At 39.4% G+C, this 18,495-nt stretch overlaps 1 pseudogene; it reads right to left on the reverse strand.

The window, feature by feature from the left end:
• Positions 1–4,466: 4,466 nt before the first annotated feature.
• The window catches only part of LOC122129276, a 14,313-nt pseudogene continuing 284 nt past the window's right edge, over positions 4,467–18,495 (reverse strand).

The following is an 18,495-nucleotide window of genomic DNA, read 5'->3' on the forward strand; positions in this document are numbered from 1 at the left end:
TGCCAAACGGGAAAAGGAGATATTTTATTTCTGTCTGATTCTACCACTAGACCGTCTGATCTGCTTCTTGTTGCATGTTCAGTGCAACAACTCAATTCGCCCTTTGGAAGAAGCTCCTTTTAGTCGGCGTACTAATAAAGATAAATTGACAACGAAACAATTAGGACCTCCTAGACCAAATGTATCCATTCAACAAGTGTCTACAAAGGGGGGGGGGGGGGGGGAATTGGTACGAAAGAAAATCGTGGCTAGCAGGCTGTGAAGTGGCTAACGTGGTCTGTATTCCTATAAACCACTGTCACTTTTCATAGGTTTCACAGTGTGAATGTTCACTACTTGCACTAACACTCAGTTATTTTCTATGTGATGACTTATTTTGCTTTTGTAAGCCAATACTTTCAAAATCAGTCAGTAAATATTGTTGGTTTTGACTTATATGTTGCCCCTTTCTTTTTGTTGTTACTGGACATATCATGTGTCCTGTTAAACAACATTTGAGTAATGTGAATAATGAATAAATGGGATAATTAATTTTTGCTCCTGGATGCAACTTTCTTCCATAGCTTTCCACCTGTAACTATTTACTCTATGTAGCTAGAGGGAATATCTTCCTGTTGTGTGCTGCTATCTATTGGACAAAAAGGTATTGCCGTATAAATTAATCAGCTAACAACAAATTGATACAATTGTCTTGTTTAATGTACCCACTGAATGGGTCGCCTTAATAATTACCCCCTGAGAATATTTTCAGGAGCCGCCACTGACTACAACTTCACACGAGAGGTGTACAGAGACATCAATATCTCCATCTGTATCTTTACCTGTTCGACCAACAACATTGTCTGTCTTTGAATCTGTATTCAGTAGGGATGCACCGATACCACTTTTTTACAAACCGATACGAGTATGAGTATTTTTATTTGTGTACTTGCCGATACCGAGTACCGATACCGATACTTCTTAGATTTGGTCTCCATGAAAGTGCAATTAATTTGGAGGCAGATTTAATTTTATCCTCTGCAGATTATGTCAAGCCTATAGTACAAAATTAACAGAAGGCTATCCCAAGCCAAAAATAAACAGAGCTTTCTGGTTTTAACAAAAAAAGCCTTCAAACAGACAATATCATCACATTAGACAAAATGCAAATATAACCAGATGAAGGCAATTCAATTTGCTGCATAGTTAACAACACAGTCTGCTTAACAAAAAGTGAACAGAACTATTACTGGATTAGCACAAGAGCACATTTCAGTTACAAAAGGATCAAAAGAGTCTCCTGCTCAAGTACACAAACAATCACTTATATAAGTCTTTCTCTGTACCTCTCTCTCTCTGCACTTTAAACCCGAACAAGTTCAGAGTACTTAAAACTTTTGATGTAACCGATTACATAATAAAATTTGAGTACATATATTATTATTTTTAAGTAAACTTAACTTAAAAATGATACATCGGCTATACTGATTTATTTTGTTATCGTTTTCATAATTTTTAAGTTCTCTGAACTTATATTCAAATATTTTTATACTTAAATCTTTTAACCTCTATGTACTAAATTATTTTCACTCAACAACACAAAATAAAATTAAGTTTTAAGCCTTAAAAATCAAGTTCAGTGCACTTCATATTGGTGAAAGAGTTCAACTTAATTATTCTGAGTAAATAATACTTAATAAGCTTACTTTTTTAAAGTTAACTCCACTTGATTATTCTGAGTAGGTAATACTTAAATAGCTAACTTTTTTTCAGTGAGCACTACTTATTTTCAATTATTGACCACATATACTGATTTTCTGGTTCTGTTTACAAACTGACTTTAAACTGAAAGTTACTCTACAAGAAACATTCAAATCTATGTAAGATTTCTATTAAAAAGAGTGAGATGAGAAAAACTTAAGAGGTATCACATCATTTATATTTCTTGTAAAACAACTGACAAAATTAAAGATTACACCAAAGCTTTAAAGAACAGCGTTACAAAGTTAACAAGTCAACAACAAATCGTTTATTTCAACAAATCATTTTTTAAGGTGAGTAAGGACGTTTTCAGAGGTTTGTTGTCATCCAGACACATAAAAATGTTCTGTATGAGAATGTGCGTGAGTTTTTTGGGATATTCTAAATTGAAAGCATGTCAGGCCAAAAAACAACATAAATGCCTCAGAAAACCTCTGCACCCAATTCAAAGATGTTCTCGCAGCTGAAGGGGTCGGGACCCGATGTAAGGAGAGCAACAGGAGCATCATCAAAATCTGGCTCCTCTTCCTCCTGCAAAACACCATCAATACAATTACCAGGAGAGTTTCAATGGAAACACTTACAAAAAAACTGACAGAAATGAACAAAAATGCAAATATATTCTGGAATTATTTTCATTATGTAAAATACCTGAAGACACAATCAGATTTTGTTATATTTATGGATATTAACAGGGCTTACATTGCAGGTATTGAACACCAAAACCAGTCCGTGATGCCTTCTGCCTGTACACAAAAATATCTCCTTTGGTTGACTCCTCTTCTTATATGTCTACATCAAATCGGTTTGTTGTTTATATGCAACACGAATGCTGTCAGGGCAAAAAGAATATTGTAGGTCTTAACTGCAGTTCTCGACCATTATTGTTAGCTTGCTGCTAACACTTTGTTCATCAGATCCATTAAAACACATAGAAGCTAGCTAGCTGCTAAAAAGTTACATATAACATTAGCATGCTGATATGAATTATATGGGGTTTCTGTAGAACATGAGTTGTTTTCAACATAAACAATTGATTGTTGTTTACTTTGCACATGAACATACTTGGGGGGAAATAACCCACTAACTAGCTCTTTAGCTCTTTAGCTTCCTAGCCGCCAGCGCCAACAGTCGTGCAACTGAACTTGCTACTTGACAGCCAAAACGTGATTACTCAATAATAATTACAAAGAGGGAAATTCGCCACTTCTTATCGCAATTTCACTTGCTCCCGCAATTTTGTCGCAACAAACACCTAAAAAACACTGTTTACTTACCAGATAAGGACGCTTAGCAGCGACAGGATTACTAAAATATCTCCTTTGGTGGGGTGACCAGACGTCCTCTTTTACCCGGACATGCGGCCGGCAGTGATTGCAAAATCGTCCGGGATTTTGCCTCGTCGGATATTTGTGTTTCTCTGGGTCCTTCACAAACTAGTTTTTATGCCCTTACAAGTTTAGGAAAGGGTATCTCCCTTACGTTCCACCTTCTAGCACAAACTCTGACTGTAGCGAGAACTGTCATTGGTCGACCGGCCTCTCAGTGTTGCCAGATGCACGATAATTATCCTCCAAAGACGATCATTTTGAGCATTTAATACGATACTTCACCATTTCCAATCTGGCAACACTGAGCACCGTGTCGCTTCCACTGGTTCCATTGTTTACAACAGCACATGACATCTGCATGTGGAAAAGATGTCAAAATTCCGTCGCGGGGGGAGGGAGCGGGGTCATCTGTATGCTACACACTACCACGCCCCTCCCCGTGACGAAGTGTCCTCTTTTTCACAAACTCACACCCTACGAAGTTGGTCGACTCCTCTTCTACAGGAGGAACATGCTTATAGAAGTCTAACTGATACTATACAATTATTAAGTCTGCTGTCTCCGTCTCTCATCACAAGATCTCTGATTCTGTTCTGAACTAGTCCTGCAACGACGTTGATGACGTCAGACGTCACGTTTGAATGAAACTAAAAAAATATGAGTTATCAGGCAATGTTTACTCAAACAAATACATTCCAATACAATTAAAACGTCTTCATCTGCTCAGAAAACTAATACATTTAAAGTTGTGTCAACTAAATACCAGGTTTTAAGTACTGAATACATAATGTTAATAAGTTAGTAGAACTGTTTGGGTTTACAGTGTGTGTGTGCGTGCGCGTTTTTTTCTTTTGCAAGACGTCAGTTAAGATTGGTTTCTTCAGTCTTGCGCCACTAGCATCAGTGAACTCAGATGTTTAATCAAATTGCTTGTGTTAAACAAAGTACTTTCCTTTCCGCCCCTCGACACTGTAACAGTGCAGATCTTACACTGTGCCTTACTCCTGTTGTCGTCATTCATCTTAAAATGAGCCCAAATCGCCGTTAAGGCAGCACAACGGAATTGCTAATCGCTAACGAGATGCTAGCGGCTAAATTTAGCGAAACCTGTATGCTGAAATACTTTGACACTATGATAAACTTTCCTAACACAGTCAAACATCAAGCAAGTGCAACACAAGACAGCAAATAAGCTACTAACTAGTCCGGCAGAGAGTGGTAGGTCAGGTAGGACAACAAATCACATTTCGTGTCCGCATAGCCCGACCAGTTCGATGCAGTGAAATACTGTTGAGTGGTATCGGTGCTTGGTATCGGCAATTCAAAAACGAGTACGAGTACGAGTATTTTAACGAAGTATCGGCCCGATACCCGATACTGGTATCGGTATCGGTGCATCCCTAGTATTCAGATAGAAAACTTGGAGTGAGCATGGTTTATACCAGAAGTTACGTTAAATTAAACACATTTTGTATTCCAAAATCCATCATTTCCCATATATCCATCATCCTCTATTTGAGGGGTTGGAGGGATGGGAAAAAAACAGCAGAAACTCTGAGAGGGATGAGAGACTCAAAATGAACAGGTATAAATTGAATTAGAATCTTATGTGAAGGGAAGCAGAAAAAAAGATATACTGTTAAAAGTCAGCAACATTAGCAGAGTCTGGTTATCAATATATTTTACATTTACATTTAGCAGATGCTTTTATCCAGAGCGACGTACTACGCTTATATAACAATATAAATCATATTTAAGGGTTACATAAATAAATCAGAAAATTCATGACAATAAGGACATGTATAACACCAACCTTAATGTCTGCAGTTTGCAGTGAGGACTAGACAGTCCGTTAGAGAGAAGCTGAATTCCAGAATCTCCCATGTCATTGTTACACAGATCCAGCTCTGTCAGAGAGTTTGGTGACTGAAGAACTGTAGCCACAATTCCACAGGACCTATCTGTGAGAGTACATTCAGCAAGTCTGCAAAACATAGTGACAAAAGACAAAATAAAACACAAACATGATCTACCCCTATATTGCCAGAGTCCTCACAGTTCCCTCATATAAATGTCTACAGCAGCCTGTAAAAAGGAGTAACACACAACTCACATTCCTCTACAGGTCTTAGTTCATTGATGTGAACACTACTTTAGTATGTTTTCCCAACAATCCTTAAGTTTTAAAAATGAACTTCTAAATTTAACATGACATTCATGACATATGCTCATATGTTACATGAAGAGCTTCAACCCCTGTCATGCCACTACACAGTTCATTCATGTGCACAATACACCTACACACTAGTGGTGTAGAGAGACGCCATTATCTGCATCTGTTGAACCAATAACATTATCTATCATTCAGATAGAAGAACAGGGTTTATACCTGAAGTTATGTAGAATCGAGCAAGCTTTGCATCTTCTATGCTAATATTAATTTACAATGCAATTGTTGTGCTCTCAAAACATCATCATCATACTGCTCTTTTCATCTCTCTCTTTGTACCCCCCCCCCCCCGCCTTCTAACTGGTGAACATGGAATAATAATAACAACTAAAAAAGTTTGCCATTGGACCCTAAGTCAGAATTCCGTTCTATTCCAGAACTCCATTATGGCTGATGGCTACATACAGAAAATAGCAGTTGTTTCCATCACATTATTTTTGCCTTTCCTCATTAACATATATATAGATGTATCCCTAATACTCTCACACACACACACACATACAAACAAACACACACATATAAATGCAAAAAAAAATATGTATCCTTCACTGATAGTTACCATGGCATAACACTATTCACCACATAGTGTGTCTATGTTCTGTATGTAGCCATACTACCAGATACTTACACCTACATACTTTTTCACAGTAGGCCTTACCAAGAGTCAGGCTACAGGCCTCTTTGTAGATCAGGTGAGATAAAATCAACAGAAACACCTATCAAGAGTTAGTGCTATTTTTACATTTACTTCTGATTAATTACAACATTCTTAATGGCTGAATGCCTAAAGGAACCTATTCATTCCCTTTCTGCAGTGAAAAGTAAAATAAGGGTCCACAATTCTTGTGAAATCTTGTTGATAATTTAGATCAACTTCCAATCATTTTACACTCCTCCCTTCCATGCTCCTGAGGCAATGTGTTGATTGGCTGGGAAAGTGCCTGGTTCAGTCAGATCCACTATGTTTGTTTCACATTTACAGAGCCAGGACTGTGCACAAACACTGGAGTATATTTTGAGCCTGTTCACACAAAGAACCGGCTGCTAAAGCATTGAGGAACAATTCACTGAATTTGACCAAAAAGATCTGGCGTCAGACATTTAATCAGTCAGATGGATTAGTCATTGTTGTGATTTGACCACTCTATAGAACATTTTATTTCACACCCAAGTACAGTGATGTAGGCAGGGTAAGATGTTCACTGGTACATTTACAAGAAAATGTATTTCTGTAGCCCTTAACTAACAATCAGAAAATGAATGACAATAAGGACATGTATAACACCAACCTTAATGTCTGCAGTTTGCAGTGAGGACTAGACAGTCCGTTAGAGAGAAGCTGAATTCCAGAATCTCCCAGGTCATTGTTACACAGATCCAGCTCTGTCAGGGAGTTTGGTGACTGTAGAACAGTAGCCACAATTCCACAGGACTTATCTGTGAGAGTACATTCAGCAAGTCTGCAAAACATAGTGACAAAAGACAAAATAAAATACAAACATGGTCTACCCCTATATTGCCACAGTCCTCACAGTTCCCTCATATAAATGTCCACAGCAGCCTGTAAAAAGGAGTAACACACAACTGACATTCCTCTACAGGTCTCAGTTAATTGATGTGTACACTACTTTAGTATGTTTTCCCAACAATCCTTAAGTTTTAAAAATGAACTTCTAAATTTAACATGACATTCATGACATATATTGTTACATGAAGAGCTTCAACCCCTGTCATGCCACTACACAGTTCATTCATGTGCACAATACACCTACACACTAGTGGTGTAGAGAGACGCCATTATCTGCATCTGTTGAACCAATAACATTATCTATCATTCAGATAGAAGAACAGGGTTTATACCTGAAGTTATGTAGAATCGAGCAAGCTTGGCATCTTCTATGCTAATATTCATTTACAATGCAATTGTTGTGCTCTCAAAACATCATCATCATACTGCTCTTTTCATCTCTCTCTTTGTACCCCCCCCCCCCGCCTTCTAACTGGTGAACATGGAATAATAATAACAACTAAAAAAGTTTGCCATTGGACCCTAAGTCAGAATTCCGTTCTATTCCAGAACTCCATTATGGCTGATGGCTACATACAGAAAATAGCAGTTGTTTCCATCGCATTATTTTTGCCTTTCCTCATTAACATATATATAGATATATCCCTAATACTCTCTCTCACACACACACACACATAAACAAACACAACACTGGAGTATATTTTGAGCCTGTTCACACAAAGAACAGGCTGCTAAAGCATTGAGGAACAATTCACTGAATTTGACCAAAAAGATCTGGCGTCAGACATTTAATCAGTCAGATGGATTAGTTATTTTTGTGATTTGACCACTCTATAGAACATTTTATTTCACACCCAAGTACAGTGATGTAGGCAGGGTAAGATGTTCACTGGTACATTTACAAGAAAATGTGATGTGAACAGTTCCACTGTTATGTTGTCATGGTTATTATGAGCTCAACTCTAGTACTTAATAATTAATCTATTTCCTATATTTTTCATAAAATGTCTGTAATGTTTTTCAAATATAATTGTATCTGAACTACTCTTATATAACAACATAAATCATAGTTAAGGGCTACATAAATAATCAGAAAATTCATGACAATAAGGACATGTATAACACCAACCTTAATGTCTGCAGTTTGCAGTGGGGACTAGACAGTCCGTTAGAGAGAAGCTGAAATCCAGAATCTCCCAGGTCACTGTTACACAGGTCCAGCTCTGTCAGGGAGTTTGGTGACTGTAGAACAGTAGCCACAATTCCAAAGGACTTATCTGTGAGTTTGCATTCAGCAAGTCTGTAAAACATAGTGACACATGACATAATAGTAATCTGGAATTACAAAAAAGCAATACCTTTCTGAAGGTGTCCTGATAAATCATTATAATGAAAGGTTAAATATTCCATTTACATTACATTTAGTCATCTAGCAGACACTTTTATCCAAAGTGACGTACAAGGGACAGAACAATCAAGCTACGAGCAATAGAACCTAGTGTAACAATAAATACTATTTTACATAAGAAACAGAAAAAAGCTCTGGTAGTGCTAGGCAGCTCGTTCCACTAACGCGGAATCGAAGTCAGCAAAGAGAAAATGGAGGCGTTATAACGACTCGTACCTCCAGTATGGGTTCACTTGATGTGGCGAGGTAACGTGCCCCACACCAGTATGCCTGGTCTGCAGGGAGACGTTGGCTAATGCAGCCATGGTGCCTAGCAAGTTGGCAAGGCACCTGGAGACCAAGCACCCGGCACACCAGAACAAAGATATTGAATATTTCAAAAGGCCTAAAACACAGAATATCACACAGAGCAAACGTATGCTTTCTACCGTGCGTGTGTGTGAGAAGGCACAAAAGGCTAGTTTTTTAGTTGCCGAGTTGCTGGCTAAATCTAAAAAGCCACACACGTTAGCAGAGTCGCTCATATTACCAGCCTGCAAAAAAATGGTTGAGGTAATGCTAGGGCCACATGCTGCAAAATAAATTGATAAAATTCCCCTCTCTGATAACACGATCAAACGTCGCATTGATGACATGTAGGAGGACATGGAATCTGTGCTGAATGAGAAACTACGGCAAAGGGGGAAATTTGCGCTTCAAATAGACAAGTCCACTGATGCTAGTGGCCTTTGCCAGCTGATAGCTAACGTGAGATACGTGGATGAGGACAAATTTACAGAGAACTTTTTATTTTGCAAAGAACTGGACAACCATGCTACCGGAGATGAGATATTCAGGGTGACAGACGAGTACTTGACGAACCATGATCTCAGCTGGGATATGTGCGTAGGTGTTTGCACTGACGGGGCGGCCTCGATGACCGGTCGGGTCAAAGGCTTCATAACAAAAGCCAAGCAGAAGAATCTTACCATGGTAGCGACGCATTGCATGTTGCATCGGGAGGCTCTAACTGCAAAAACGATGCCTCCAGACCTGACGGATGTTTTGAATGAGGTCGTAAAAATAGTTAATTACGTTAAGTCACGTCCCCTTCAAACACGATTATTCACTACCCTCTGCAGTAAAATGGGTTCAGAACATCAGGGTCTCTTACTGCACACATAAGTCAGGTGGTTATCGAGGGGGAGAACACTGACCCGTGTTTATGAACTAAGAGAAGAGTTGCAGGCATTTGCGAGGGACCATGACCTTCCTTTCAAAGATTTTTGGTGGCTTCAACTCGCTTACTTAGCTGACATTTTTGCCCACATGAATGAGCTAAATGCGAAAATGCAGGGGAGGAACGAAACTGTTCTGTCTGCAACAGACAAAATCAATGGATTTAGGTCAAAATTAGCTCTGTGGCGACAAAGAGTGGCTAAAAAAAACATCGACATGTTTCCACTGACAGCTACCAATACTACTGACAAGTCTGCAGTTTTTTTTTATTCAATATCTGCACATTTATCTGCCCTGAAGAAAATATTTGAGACCTATTTCCCCCACAAAAACGAGGAATTTGATTGGGTTCGAGATCCATTTCACTCTCTTGCCACTGAATCAGCAGCGAGATGCCTGTCATCAGAAGGACAGGATGAGCTTGCTGAATTGCAAATGGACCGCACACTCAAGTTGCAACACAGTGAACTGTCTTTGGACACATTTTGGCTGCGTGTGGGTCAGGAATATCCCTCACTTTCAGAGAGTGCTATAAATGTGCTGATCCAATTCCCCACCTCCTACCTCTGTGAACTGGCTTTCTCCTCTCTCACATACATAAAGAATAAACTGAGGCAAAGGCTGTCAGTTGAACAGGACCTCCGTGTTGCACTGTCCACAATCCCTCCTCGCATTGACAAACTCTGCAGTCAGAGACAGGCACATGTGTCCCATTAAGTTTATAAGTTGTATAACTATATTTTTGTGAACTTTATATTGAAGGTTTGTTCCTGATATGTTTTGTTGCTGCCAGTTTATTTCTCGATTATTACCAATACGTATTTTGGCTGTGATATAGTTGTGAGAGGGACAGACGTTGTCTGTTCATATTCTGTTCACTATTTATTCAAAAGTTCTATTAAATGAGTTGAATTAAAGAGAGTGGTTCATTTGAATATAACAAAAATGAGATAAACTTCACCTTCTCAATGTAATGCCTATAATAAAAGCAGTTATAGCCTATTCAACATATTACCAGGTTAAATCAAATGGCATAAAGTACAAATATGACACAAAGGAGGTTGAGAGTAAAAAGTCAAAAATAGGGGTGCCGTGGATGGAGAGAGATATGTTTAGGGGTGCCGTGAGCCAGAAAAGTTTGGGAACCACTGGTCTAGATTGCCATACTTGCACAGACGGCAGTGCTAAACGATCCCATTAGACGAGAGCAACATCCTGTGGGTTAACTTTTGCCCCTACAAGAGCATTTAAGTAGGTGGGAGCAGAACCAGCAATCACTCTGTAAGCAAGCACACGTGACTTGAACTTAATGCGAGCAGCTACAGGCAGCCAGTGGAGCTCAATGAGTAGCGGGGTGTCGTGTGCCCTTTTCGGTTGGTTGAACACCAGACGCGCCATGGCGTTCTGGATCATCTGTAGTGGTTTCACCACGCATGTCGGCAGGCCCGTTAGGAGGGAAATCACTAAGGTTTGTACCAGCAGCTGGGTGGCATACTGGGTTAGGTACAGCCTGATTTTGCAAATGTTGAATAGAGCGAGGCGGCATAACCGAGAGACATCGGCAATGTGGTTGGTGAATGTTAGTTGACACCTCGATTTCTTGTTGCTTTGGATGGAGCATATGATAAGGAGTCAATTTGTATATCGATGTTGCGGTGTATAGCCTGTTTGGCTGGAAAGACCAACAGTTTCATTTTAGCTAGATTAAGTCGAAGATGGTGATCCATGTAGATATATCAGAGAGACAATCCGTGATCCATGCCGAGACAGTGGTGTCGTCAGGAGGGAAAGACAGATACAGTTGGGTATCATATGCATAGTAGTGATATGAAAAATCATGCGAATAGATGATTCGGCCCAACGAGGTGGTGTAAATGGCAACACCAAGCCTTGGGGCACCCCTGTGGTGAGGTACAGACAGCTTGCCATGACACGTTGAATGAGCGTCCAGTGAGGTAAGATTCAAACCAGGAGTGTGCCCTGCCAGAAATTCCCATACTTGACAGTATAGACAGATGGATGCGGTGGTTGACTATGTCAAAAGCGGCCGATAAGTCAAGCAGGATGAGAACCGAGGATTGAGCTGATGCTCTAAATATTTTTAGGGCCTCTGTCACAGAAAACAGGGCTGTTTCAGTTGAGTGACCGCTTTTAAACCAAACTTGTTTGGATTCATGAGATTGTTCCTTGACAGGAACTCTGTGACCTGTTAGGAAGCTGCCCTCTCAAAGGTTTTCGATTGGAGTGTGAGAAGTGAGACCGGCCGATAGTTTTCCACATGATTGGGATCGAGAGATACCTTTTTGAGCAGTGGTGTTACCCGAGCCACTTTGAATAAAGAGGGAAATGTTCCAGAAGTAAATTAAGCATTAATCACATGTGTGATTGCTGGTAAGAAGGTAGGCGATAGGGCTTGAAGGATGTTGGATGGGATAGGATCCAACGGGCATGTAGTAGGACGGCTATATGTTAGGAGTTTGGAGACCTCACTCTCAGTGAGAGGGGTGAAAGAAGGAAAATATTCCAGTTGAAGTAGGGCTGAGTTTTCCCTTTAGATTTATAAATGCATTGCTACATTTTACATGACAGTAATGGCATACTAATACAAAAACTGTCACGGAACATCAAGGCTTAGATGGGTGTTTTCCGGAAAAAGCAGAGTTTATTTGAGGATCCAGCCAGGGAATATGGGAAAAGTCACACACAAGGCGGACTCACAAACAAATGGGGAACACGATCAGCAGTATGAATGACTAACAAGAACAAGACTAGGCAGGAACAGACATAACGAAAACTACACATAGTCTAACTTTGGAACTACAGGATCACAAGACAATTCTAAGAACTTATATAACTGAACAGAACTCAGGAATACACATTCAACGAAAAGACTAAGACAAGGATTATACAGAAACGAAATACTAAGATACAGAAACCAAAACCACACAGAGTCAAGCTTTGGAATTACACAAAGATGGACAAACGTTATGAACTCAAAAGGCTAACTAGAATCAAAACTAAGATAAATGGCGTTGAACTCCAGTAAACGCAAACGCGACAATAAGTGAATTAGGATTTAACTCACGGATACTACAAGGGCTAACAATGGAGATCGAGAACGGAGAACAATGGAGAATAAACTTTGAACCTAAGCCTTGATGTTCCGTGACAGTTTTTGTCATAAGCACAAGAACCAGGAAAAACCTGCACGCAGGGGTGCGGAACAATACAGAGACAGTCACAGAAGACCTGGGGTCGTGGGCATGGAGCTAGACCAGGAACTTCCTGGAGTCGGAACCCAGTGGACAAGGAAAGCTCTGAAGTTGTCTCCCAGGAGACGGAATCCTGGGAAAGCTAGAAGTCGTGGAAGCTGGTCGTCTTGGGCAATAACTACGTCCATGTATTGGCATTCATGTGCACACTACTCCTACACACTAGTGGTGCAGATTTCATATTGGCATATAACTTATAACTATAAATTATTAAATGTATTTCTCATACAGTTTTTATCATCTCGATCTTTGAACCCCCCCCCAACGCCTTCTAACTGGTGAACATGGAATAATAAGAAACAACAAAAAAGTTTGCCGTTTAACCGTGAAAAACTTGGTTGGGTGTTAGTGGACGCTAAGTCAGAATTCCATTCCATTCCAAAACTCCATTATGGCTGATGGATACTATTTATTTCCATTGCATTATTTTTCCTTTCCTCAATAACGACAAGACAGATAGTTACCCTGGCATAACACTATTCACCATATAGATACTTCACCAGATACTTAAGCGTAATTTATAGTCAGCCTTTTACGCAGACACGTAGAGCCCTCTCCATCATTGCAAACCCTCTCCGAGCACCTCTCCCTGGCCTGACGTGCACCTGCACGTACAATTTTGTAACTTTCCGTCTCCGTCAATCCGTCAATACAACGCTGTTTACTTTGTGGGTAGTAGTATGTTAACTAGGGCTGCAACTAACGATTGTTTTGGTAATCGATTAATCTATCGACTATTTTTTCGATTAATCAACTAATCTAATGATTATTTCCCATAGCAAATTAAAATAACGACTCAAAATGTTGGAATTTGAATTTCAAATGTATTTGAGTAACAAATGTAATCATAATACATAAATTAAATAGTTATACAAATTAAAGTGCAAATATGCTTTTAAAAGTAAAGAGAAAGTGCAAATAAAGTTTTAAAAGTAACTCAAATTAGCAATCAAGCCTCTGCAAGTGCAAAATAACGCAAGAATAACTGGGCTGCAAGTGACATTCAAATTCAACTTATGAAATATATATTTTTTCCACAATCTTTTGTTTGAAGAATGCTAAGTGGAGGAGGTTAACTATTCAGAACAAACGAAAATACAGGCTACTCTGATAATTCACTGATTTACTACATTGCACTTAACATTTATGAAATAGCGTTAGCAAGCATCCTCCATGAGACGTTCTGTTTTCCAACATGTAAGCTTAAACCTTACTATAAGTTATAGATATATCATATATGTCTATGATAATTGCTGCTCTGTTCACTGTTCTTGTGCTCCCACAGCTCATTCTCTTTGAAATACTGTAATAGTGCTTCTTTAACTACTAATAATTGACCATCATTGAGAAAAATGATTTCTGTTAGCCATATCTCATATGCAGCAGCTACTAAAGCTAGCTTTGTTTATTGTTTCCATGGTAACATGAGCCGTCTCAGAATAATTCGCTTTTTAGTCGGCCATTGCTGATATGCAGCACATGAAGGTACGAGAACGGAGGGCAAAGAAAACGGTGCATGATTTGTATGCTAGGCTATTTGCAGATTCTGTTCCATTTTTCTCAATGATGGTCAATTATTATTAGTTAAAGATGCACTATTTCGCACTTCCTATAGTGCATTGCAATGCCGAATGAAAATTACCGGTAGCTCTGCTAGCGTCTGCCAAAAAAAAAAAAAAAAAATATATATATTTTATGACTCGTCGACAAGAAAAATCATCGTCGACAATTTTTCATAATCGACATCGTCGATTACGTCGACTAATCGTTGCAGCTCTAAAGTTAACATTAGATAGCAGATAGATTAGAAATCCCCTGAGACGTATTTTTCAGTTACAATAACTTTTTTACATTGCACTATTTCTCTGTAACTTCTGAAGTCAAACAAACAACGTTTATGTACAAATACGACCATATACGGAGTTTGGTCCGCCATCTTTTTTTTTCAGCGTCGCAATTTGATTGTTTGATTGTCTGGTCTTCAGGAAAAAACCTTGTACCCCGACTGTTCTGGCAGTGAATTGCTTTGCAACAGCCACCAACCGTCGGAGAACTGTCAAAGGTTCACAAGTCCATCAAAGCAACTGTGTAACTGTGTAACTACGCAGTCGTAGAAGCATATTTCGGCCATTACACCTACATACTTTTTTACAGTAGGCCTCACTGAGAGACAGTGGATCATTTGGACATAACTAGATTAGTAGATCATTCCAAGAAATCCACATATAAGTCCAGACCAGTTACTACTCTATTTGTGAATACTGACTTTTCTGTTATCAAAGGGCAGACTTAAATACTAAAAGTCAAACTTACATTCAAATATATGCAATGCAATAATGTAAAGTGCCATTTCATGCCAAGTTACCAACCAAAGTGCTGAGTGAAAATGGAATATGTATCTCCTATATCATGACTCTGACACATTTATGCATCTGCTGGTATCTTTACATGTTTCATACTGTACGTCAGCAGTAGATAGCAGTGACCTCAAAACTATTAATCAGTCATGCACAGTTCTGTAGTGGAAGGGACATAATCAACACAAGTTCACATTTTGTCACAAATAACAATGAAAAATAAGTTCATCCATCTCCATTAGAAACTCACCGTGCCCTTCTGTAGCATCTCACAGCAGGGAGCAATCTCCTGCGTCCCTCATCTGATGTGTTGTATTTCTTCAGGTCAAACTCATCCAGCACCTCCTCAGACATCAGAAGCATGTGGGCCAGTGCTGAACAGTGGGCAGGAGACAATTTCTGGTTGATGTTCTTTGGTGACTCCAGATATTTCTTAATTTCTTTGTTCATGGAATGATCGTTCATTTCAAATAAGCAATGAAAAAGATTGATGCATCGTTCAGGAGAGAGATCTTCCCTGTTGAGCTTCTTAATGTATTGACATATTTCCTTGGTGCTCTTTGAGCTGCTGTATTCATGGTTCAGTAGACCTTTCAAAAGTATCTGATTGCTCTCCAGAGAGATGCCCATAAGGAAGCGAAGAAAAAGATCAAGGTGTCCATTTCTGCTCTTCAGAGCCTCATCCACTGCACTCTTAAGTAACACATGTAGATGGTCATTAGATTGTAAGCCCAGCACTGATTGAAGAGATGATAAAACAGATGGACTGGGTTTATGTTCTTCACTGAGGAGGGATTTCAGGGCCTCAAGGTTCCCAGTCACATAAGAGTGAAACACAAACACAGCTGCCAGAAACTCCTGGATGCTCAGGTGCACAAAGCAGTAGACCTTCCTCTGGTGAAACAGAGATTCTTCCTTGAAGATTTCAGTGCACATGCCAGAGTACACTGAGGCTTCACTGACATCAATGCCACACTTTCTCAGATCTCCCTCGTAAAACATCAGATTGCCATTCTCTAAATTATTGAAAGCCAGTTCTCCAAGCTTCAGTAAAATGTCCTTCTGAGATTTTAGAAGTTTCTCTTCATCTGTCTCAGTTCCACTCTGATACTTCTGATCCTTCCTTCTGGTCTGGATGAGCAAGAAGCGTATGAACATCTCAGTCAGAGTTTTGGGAATGTCTTTAGTGTTGTCCAGCATCTGCTGAAGTACAGTGGCTGCAATCCAACAGAAGACTGGAATGTGGCACATGATGTGGAGACTCCTGGATGCCTTAATGTGTGAGATGATTCTGCTGGCCTGACTCTCATCACTGATTCTCTTCCTGAAGTACTCTTCCTTTTGTGGGTCATTAAACCCTCGTACTTCTGTCACCTGATCGATGCACTGAGCAGGAATTTGACTGGCTGCTGCTGGTCGTGAGGTTATCCAGATGTGTGCAGAGGGAAGCAGAGTTCCCTGAATGAGGCTCGTCATCAGAACATCCACTGATGATGTTTGTTTTAAATCAGATATCATGTTCTGTTGGTAATTCAGAGGTAATCGGCTTTCATCCAAACCATCAAAGATGAACAAAACCTGACAGTTGTTGTATTCTTCACCATCCTTCAGCTCCTTCAGTTCAGGATGGAAGTCAAGCAGAAGCTTGTGAAGACTATACTGATCACTCCTGACCAAATTCAGCTCACGGAAAGGAAGGGGAAATATAAAGTCTACATTCTTATTGGCTACCCCATCTATCCAATCAAGAATGAACTTCTGCACTGAAACTGTTTTTCCAATGCCAGCAACACCTTTGGTCATCACAGTTCTGATGTTCTTCTCCTGACCAGGTAAGGGCTTGAAGATGTCATTGCAGTTGATTGGTGTGTCTTCTGTGGTTTGTGCTCTGGATGCTGACTCTACCTGCCAAACCTCATGTTCCCTTATTCACCCCTTCACTCTCTCCCTCTGTGATGTAGAGCTCTGTGTAGATCTTATTGAGGAGTGTCTGAGCTCCTGGTTTTATAATGCCTTCAGATATGTTCTCAAACTTCCTCTTCAGAATGGCTTTATGCTTCTCTATAACTCTCCTCAGGACTTCATCAGCTGTTTATCATTAATAAAAATGAACATAGAAATATATTAGTATCATTTGTATGATGAATAACAATATTGATTTTCATTTGTGATTGCTTCAGCCAAATTATCATTGACATTCCAGACACAAATATACATTTGCCATTCACTACTGTTGCTCCTTACACATTAAAATGGATTTAATTGTATCTGCTGTAGATCTACAGCAGATAAAAGGGATGGGGAATATTTCTCCTACCAAGAGCCATGCGATTATTTAGAAAGTCATTTGTGGACCTACATGACTACACCTAGTCTACTCCTGTGTAAATGCTATATGGCCCAGAGGTTGGAAGTTCCCGACCTCTGGTCCAGCCAATCTAAACCCTCATGTTGTGTTTGCAACATGGTTAGACTTGTTGTGGGAATGCTGCTGTAGTCTCTCCACCCGCTCTATTTTTAGAAACCCCCCGGCCTACATGTACCCACCTCCACCACACTGTCATGCCCTTAATCTACACCAAAGTCTGTGCTAGCAATGTACATAATTGCCACCATCAACATAGTTTTCTGTTCCATTACTCTACTTACCCTTGTAATAGTAACCTACGAGCACACTGTATACCCACTAAGCTGTTCTACAATACTTGATATTACATCCATGAACAGTCATAATTGACCGGTCTGTCAAATGTTAGTAAGGCTTTTAAAAAACATTTGATTTAGATCTATTTTGATTTAAACCTTTTTAACGATGCAATTCATGATATATTATTTCTAAGTTTTAAGTTTATTAAAATTAAATAAATAAAGTTTTTAAATTATGTTGTATTGGTCAATTTTATTCAAAATAAGGGACATTCAAAAACAACCTTAACACACATACGACTCCCACTACACCACTGATTCTAAATTAATTTTACATTTCTGTTGTAATAAAGTGATGATGTTTAGGTCATATCCAAGTCAAGTTCACTATTCAAAGCTCAACTCAAAATGTTGTTAGCTTTCTAAAATGGCTGAAAGGAAGACAGACAAGAAGTAGAGATCTTTCCAGCCCCAATGGACTGATGAATATGCGTATGAGGAGAGAGCTGCACATGGGACATGTGTTCATAATCTTCTTGTGATGTACACGAAAAAACAACAACAATGAGAATAAGAATAACTTGGCTAAAACTATATAAATTGTTCTTCTTTTTTTCTGGCTGTAACAAAACATTTTGAATGGCTCTGCCAGCTGAAAAGGTTCCCGACCCCTGTCTTCTAAGCTATTCCTTCATCAGATCTCATAAAAGTATAAATATCAGGAAACCCTCACCTGGTTTGCTCCTTCTGTCTGGTGTGTGTTCA

Source organism: Clupea harengus, unplaced genomic scaffold, assembly GCF_900700415.2.
Source record: "Clupea harengus unplaced genomic scaffold, Ch_v2.0.2, whole genome shotgun sequence".
NCBI classification, from domain to species: Eukaryota; Metazoa; Chordata; class Actinopteri; order Clupeiformes; family Clupeidae; genus Clupea; species Clupea harengus.